Genomic DNA, 7088 nt, shown 5'->3' on the forward strand with positions numbered 1-7088 from the left:
ATTAAATGACTCCAATAATCTGCTTTTTTTTTCTTAATTAGGATTCAAATTCTACATGAAAGAGCTCCATTTCCCCCGTATTGAATGTTATCCAGACTTAGATGTTCCCTGAAGTTTCTCGGTCTTAGGGTCTGAGGACCTCAGACACTGCTAGCACGGTGTGGTGGCAAAGGGAATGGGGGGAGTTGGAAAGAGAAGGACAACCATATTCCCCTGGGGAAGCTTGTGGGTCCCCAACCCCCACTTTAACCCAAACCATTACATTTGGACCAATATTATCATTGGGCTTTCTCTTGAGATTACTAAGCCAGCACTAGGATGAGGCAAACGAGGCATTTGCCTTGGGCACAAAATTGAAGGGGATGCCAAAAAAACTCAGTAATTGACGTAAGGAATATTTAATGCGATCTTTAAAAAAAATCAAGTAAGTTACCTATGGCTCACAGACTAGCCATCTGTTTTGTTAAAATTTTATTTGAATTGTGTCCATCATTAGCATGAGTGAAGATCACACAAATACAGAGCTGGATCCTGCCTTTATTAAAAAAACAAAAACAAAAACAAAAACAAAAACAAAACTTACAAACAGAGAGGGAGGGAGGCAAAGCATAAGAGACTCTTAAAAACTGAGAATAGGGGCCCCTGGGTGGCGCAGTCGGTTAAGCGTCCGACTTTAGCCAGGTCACGATCTCGCGGTCCATGAGTTCGAGCCCCGCGTCGGGCTCTGGGCTGATGGCTCAGAGCCTGGAGCCTGTTTGCGATTCTGTGTCTCCCTCTCTCTCTGCCCCTCCCCCGTTCATGCTCTGTCTCTCTCTGTCCCAAAAATAAATAAACGTTGAAAAAAAAATTATTAAAAAAAAAAAACTGAGAATAAACTGAGCGTTGATGGGGAGTGGGATGGAGGGGAAAGTGGGTGATGGGCACTGAGGAGGGCACTTGTTGGGATGAGCACTGGGTGTTGTATGTAAGCCAGTTTGACAATATTATATTAAAAATGTTTTAAAACAATGTGTTCATCATGGATTATGGGTTTTTTCTTATTTTTTAATATTTTAAAATATGACATTAAATATTACTTATCGTCATTACTGAGGGTTTTTTTGGCATCACATCCAAAATGAGAACTTTACTTGCCTCACTGTAATTCTGGGTTTTTGATATTTGGTCTCCAGATTAAATTTTAAACAAAACATATGCTGAAAAAATTTGTGAATCATAACCCTTGAATATGAACAATGACATTGTGTCTAGGAAGGAAAGAAGGAAGAAAGAAAGGAAGGAGGGAAGAAGGGAGAGAGGGGGGAGGGAGGAAGGAAGGAAGGAAGGAAGGAATAAAGGAGAAAGGGGGGAGGGAGGAAGGAAGGAAGGAAGGAATGGAGGGAGGGAGGGAGGAAGGAAGGAAGGAAGGAAGGAAGGAATGGAGGGAGGGAGGGAGGAAGGGAGGGAGGAAGCGGCGAGGGAGGGAGAGAAGAAGGAAGGAAGGAAGGAAGGAAGGAAGGAAGGAATGGAGGGAGGGAGGGAGGAAGGGAGGGAGGAAGGAAGGAAGGAATGGAGGGAGGGAGGGAGGAAGGGAGGGAGGAAGTGGCGAGGGAGGGAGAGAACAAGGAAGGAAGGAAGGAAGGAAGGAATGGAGGGAGGGAGGGAGGAAGGAAGGAAGGAAGGAATGGAGGGAGGGAGGGAGGAAGGAAGGAAGGAAGGAATGGAGGGAGGGAGGGAGGAAGGGAGGGAGGAAGCGGCGAGGGAGGGAGAGAAGAAGGAAGGAAGGAAGGAAGGAATGGAGGGAGGGAGGGAGGAAGGAAAGAAAGAAGAAGGGAGGGGGGAGGGAGGATGGAAGGAAGGGAGAGAGGGAAGGAGGGAGGAAGGAAGGAAGGAAGGAAGGAAGGAAGGAAGGAAGGAAGATGGGAGTGGGGGAGGGACGATGGAAGGAAGGAAGGAAGGATGGAAGGAAGGAAGAAAGGAAGGAAGGAAGAAGGGAGTGGGGGAGGGAGGATGGAAGGGAGGGAGGGAGGGAGGGAGGGAGGAGGAAGGAAGGAAGGAAGAAGGGAGTGGGGGAGGGAGGATGGAAGGGAGGGAGGAAGGAAGGAAGGAAGGAAGGAAGAAGGGAGTGGGGGAGGGAGGATGGAAGGGAGGGAGGAAGGAAGGAAGGAAGGAAGGAAGAAGGGAGTGGGGGAGGGAGGATGGAAGGGAGGGAGGAAGGAAGGAAGGAAAGAATGGAGGGAGGGAGGGAGGAAGGAAGGAAGGAAGGAAGGAATGGAGGGAGGGAGGGAGGAAGGGAGGGAGGAAGCGGCGAGGGAGGGAGAGAAGAAGGAAGGAAGGAAGGAAGGAAGGAAGGACAGAGGCAGAGGCTTTTCTCCAAAACCGAGGGCAGAATCCTACCTCCTCCACCAGCCAACTATGATTTCCTTTTTCGATTTGCTTTTGTTTGTCTGCTTGTTTTTAACTTAGGAGAATGGTTAAGGGTATGATCTGGGGTCTAATCCTGGCTCTGAAATTGAACATGCTTTTAGAGTTGTATTTTTAATTCCCTGACTTTCAATATCCTTATCTGTGAAATGGGGGCAACATCTATTTCATGGCATTTGTGTGATAACAGATGAAGACAGTGCGTGAAAAGGTCTCAAGCTCGGTTTCTGATACACACTAAAGTCTCAATAAATGTTAGCAGCTGGCTTTCTTGTTTTTCATATGATTGACGTTGTTTGATTTTTTTAATTAAAAAAATTTGTAAGGTTTATTTTTGAGAAAGAGAGACAGAGCAGGAGCAGGGGAGGGGCCGAGAGAGAGGAAGACACAGAATCCAAAAAGCAAGCTCCAGGCTCTGAGCTGTCGGCACAGAGCCCAACGCGGAGCTTGAACCCAAGAACCACGAGATCATGACCTGAACTGAAGGCTGGCGCCTAACTGACTGAGCCACCCAGGCACCCCAACATTGTTGATTTTTTTTAAGTAATATTTTCACTATTAAATGACAGCATTCAATTACAGAAGATGAAGTATATTTTTTGTATTAAATATATATTATGGTATATACCTAGTATCAAATTACATTACACATGTATATATTAAATGTTATATTTATATATCATATGATATATAATATCAGTATATATCTCTTGACTTAGCCTGTGCGTACCCACCAGAGTCCATGTCTTACACATACGATGTGTCTTGCAGTTTGCTTACATGATTCAGCTTAGTCTAAGTTTTATTAAGTTGGTACCATATTTCCAAGAGAAGTAATAGCGCTAGTCATCTTCATTTTTCCTATTTTTTTCTTTTTTTTTTAATTTTTTAAAATTTATTTTTGAAGGAGAGAGAGAGGGAGACACAGAATTCGAAGCAGCCTCTAGGCTCTGAGCTGTCAGCACAGAGCCTGACTCAGGGCTCAGGCTCAGGAACCGTGAGATCATGACCGGGGCTGAAGTTGGACGCTCAACTGACTGAGCCACCCAGGCGCCCCATTTTTCTTATTTTTTCAATCCTCACAACAACCTTGTGAGATATATAATGTTATTTATATTTGCCAGTGAGAAAACAAGGGCTCAGAGAGTGACTAGCCCAAGGCCTCATTACTATTTCTAGAGTTCTGTTTGAATACAGTTGAGCACTTTTGATCCAGTTGTGATTATTTTTTATTTTATTTTTTATTTTATTTTATGATCTTTTTTAAATATAATTTATTGTCCGGTTGACTAAAATATAGTGTATACAGTGCCCTCTTGGTTTTGGGGGTAGATTCCCGTGATTCACCGCTTACATACAGCCCCCAGTGCTCACCCCAACAAATGCCCTCCTCAGTGCCCGTCACCCATTTTCCCCTCCCCAGACCCCCTCCCCAGCAACCCTCAGTTTGTTCTCTATATTTAAGAGTCTCTTATGGGTTTGCCTCCCTCTCTGTTTGAAACTATTTTTTTCCCTTCCCTTCCCCCATGGTCTTCTGTTAGGTTTCTCAAGTTGTGATTATTTTGTAACTTGCTTGGTTTTGTTTTAATTCCACAGCTGAATCACACTATATCTCAGAGTGTGAGCATATGTGAACCACTTATGGTTCGATTGATGGTCATTTTCTTTCCGGCACGACTTACGTAGGCATCAGTTCTTCTGAAAAGACTTTACTAATATGCTCAAGCTGGATTAGATGCTGCCATAACATCAGCTACTTCGTGCTATCCCAGCACTTATTAGATACCCTATAATCATCTTTTAGTATGCTCATCTGCTGCCCAAATACTCTGGCCTTCATGAGGTTGCTTAATGTGCTTTATTCACTCCTGTGTCCGCAGTACCCCATGCAGTCTTTGGCATCCAGTAAGTGCTCAGCTAACACTAATTGAATAAATGGTTCTGTCCGTGTATAAAAATTACTATTCACTGAACAAGGAAGGACATTAAGATCTTCCAGACAAGGTGAGAAAAGTGAAGTTTTGCCCCTCCAGGCCTTGATCTGTTGATCAATCTGTAACATTTTTCTGGAATTGTTCTGCAATTCATCTCACAAGCCAATCATTACATGAAAAGCACGAAACTGCGTATCAATTTAATCTGACTCCCCCCCTTCGGAGTTTTACATATTGAAACTTCACATGTTTTTGATATACAAAGAAATTTCTAATATGAATAAGTTTCCAAGGAGTAGAGTCAGGCCAAGATAGGGATTTACGCTTTAATTTCCTCATATCCGTTAGAAGGAAGATGATACAACCATTAAGGTATCAACCAGGGGCTCCTGTGTGGTTCAGTGGGTTAAGCGTCCAACTTGTGGCTCAGGTCATGATTTCAATTCATGAGTTCGAGCCCCGCGTTGGGCTCTGGGCTGACAGATCAGAGCCTGGAGCCTGTTTCGTATTCTGTCTCTGTCTCTGTCTCTGTCTGTCTCTCTCCGCTCCTCCCTGGCTTGTACTGTCTCTCTCTCAAAAACAAATAAACATTAAAAAATTTAAAAAAAACATATCAACCAAATAAGGGAGTATTTTCATGGTGAGATTATACACACCAATATTTCAAGATGATTTCAGTAGTGTTCTGCAAATCCAGGTTGTTATAATTGCCTGTTATGTTTAACTACACTCAGCATCTAATATTTTTTTTTCTTAACAATAAACAGAAATAGCTTTTGTAATAGTAATAAAATGCCTGCTGTTACACTACTCTAATCTGATACCATCCAGGAAGTTATATTCAACTTTCAGAAAATCTCATATTCTGTAGCTATTTAATAACTTCTTCTATGGGTGACAAGTGCCCTGTTAGGCCTTAGGGATCTACAGATGAACAAGACACAGTCCTTTCTGAGATGCAGCAGTATTTATCGTCGAAGACAGGCATGCCACCATCTGAAGACACTGGTTCAGAATTTCTTTTGGTACCTGCAAACTCAGGCAATGAGATCGGTCAGCCCTAGAATTACTTTCTGTCATGAAATTCTTTGTTGTTGTGATTATGATTTGTGTCACCAGACATAGCTGTAAAGACGTAAGCGTGTAAAACTTACCGTATGATAAAACAGGGCTCCTGTGAAGAAATAAGTTCATTTAGCATTGTGGGCTAAAACTCCCTGATCTAAACAGTATGCAGTTGGTAAATGAACTTGGAAATGAAATGAAAAGGAAAATTTGGAGCTTCAAAAGTTCCCCTTTGGTGTATTCATTCCTGTTTTGACTTAAGTCCTTCTCCACTGAAGAAATGCATTGTTTTGAAGAAGGAACTCTGTCATTGATGAGGTTGTGTCTGGCCTCTCCTTAGGAGAAATGTGATTTAAACAAATTAAATTTCTTCCACTTTTTTAAATAGAACAAGCTGGGATTCTCCACCCTGTCTCTCCTACCCCCATGCAGGAGTGAAATGAAGACCAAACCATAATTGGCAATTAAGAACCTCAGATTCTATTATAGAACCCTTGTTGCAAAATTCATCTGCACAGGAACTTCTCAAGAAAAGCACACATCCAGATCGCTGTGAGCACAGACTTCTCCTTCCCACAGACCTGAAAATGTCAAAACGACAATGAGACTGTGAGCTCTGCCCCACGGATCATCTGTCCCTGGATTATCTGTATCTGTATCTGGCTGCTTCACTGCCTCTCATTCAGAAGACCCGGGAGGAGTGAAGACATTGGGTCCATGGATATTGCGGTGTATTTCATATATCAGCACTACACAGCAAAGCTTGTAGGACACTTACCTGTAGATAAGTTCAGTTTCTGCTACACAAACTTCTCCTCTGAGGGCTTTTTTTTAAAGCTATGAATTCCCCTATTTCTACATCTAACTCGGAAATTGACTAATGAGAAAGATAAATGGAAAGTTGATATGATAAATATATGTTCAATATGATTAACCAGCAAAATTCAAATTGGAATAATGATTATCAGTTTTAACTATGGATGGGCACAAAAAAATTTTTTTAACGGTAATAACCAGCTTGGGTAAGGATCTAGGAAGTTGGAAACTCACTACCTCTGGGGTTAACAATTTGGAAATATGTGCCAAGAGCTATAATATGGGTATGCCTTTGAACTAGTCATTCCATTTTGTGAAATTAAAATTAAGAAAGTAATTAAGGATAGGGACATTGATTTGAATAAATGTTTTATGGTCAATATTATATTTATAATAGTTAAAAATAAGAAACCACGTAAGTATTTTTAAAATTGGAAATATTCAATTCATGGTGATTTCAGTGGTTTTATTTAAGATGCCATTTTTATAGTTATATATTTTCAGTATTTTGTAATATTTTGCTATGAAAATCAGTTGCTTTTATAATATTAAAAAATAATATGTATATCAATGAAAAAATGTATACTAAATAGTTTCTACTGTCAAAAACAATCACAAATCATAAAGATACCTTGAAAAATTTAGACAGGCATTTTTTGAGACAAATTACAAAAATTTAGATTTAGGGTCACACTTTAATGTGGGATAGCAATTCTGAAGGTTTCAATGCTTCCCAAACTAATGTCTAAATTCCTCAACATCTACGAGAAGTGTAACCAGCATGGCTGGAGGTGAAGGGAGAGCGTTAGCCCTGAAAACAATCTCTCATGAATCTTTTCCCCTGTGAGAAGGGAAACAGAAAAATAAAGC

Source organism: Prionailurus viverrinus, chromosome A3 (assembly GCF_022837055.1).
Source record: "Prionailurus viverrinus isolate Anna chromosome A3, UM_Priviv_1.0, whole genome shotgun sequence".
In the NCBI taxonomy this organism is placed as follows: Eukaryota; Metazoa; Chordata; class Mammalia; order Carnivora; family Felidae; genus Prionailurus; species Prionailurus viverrinus.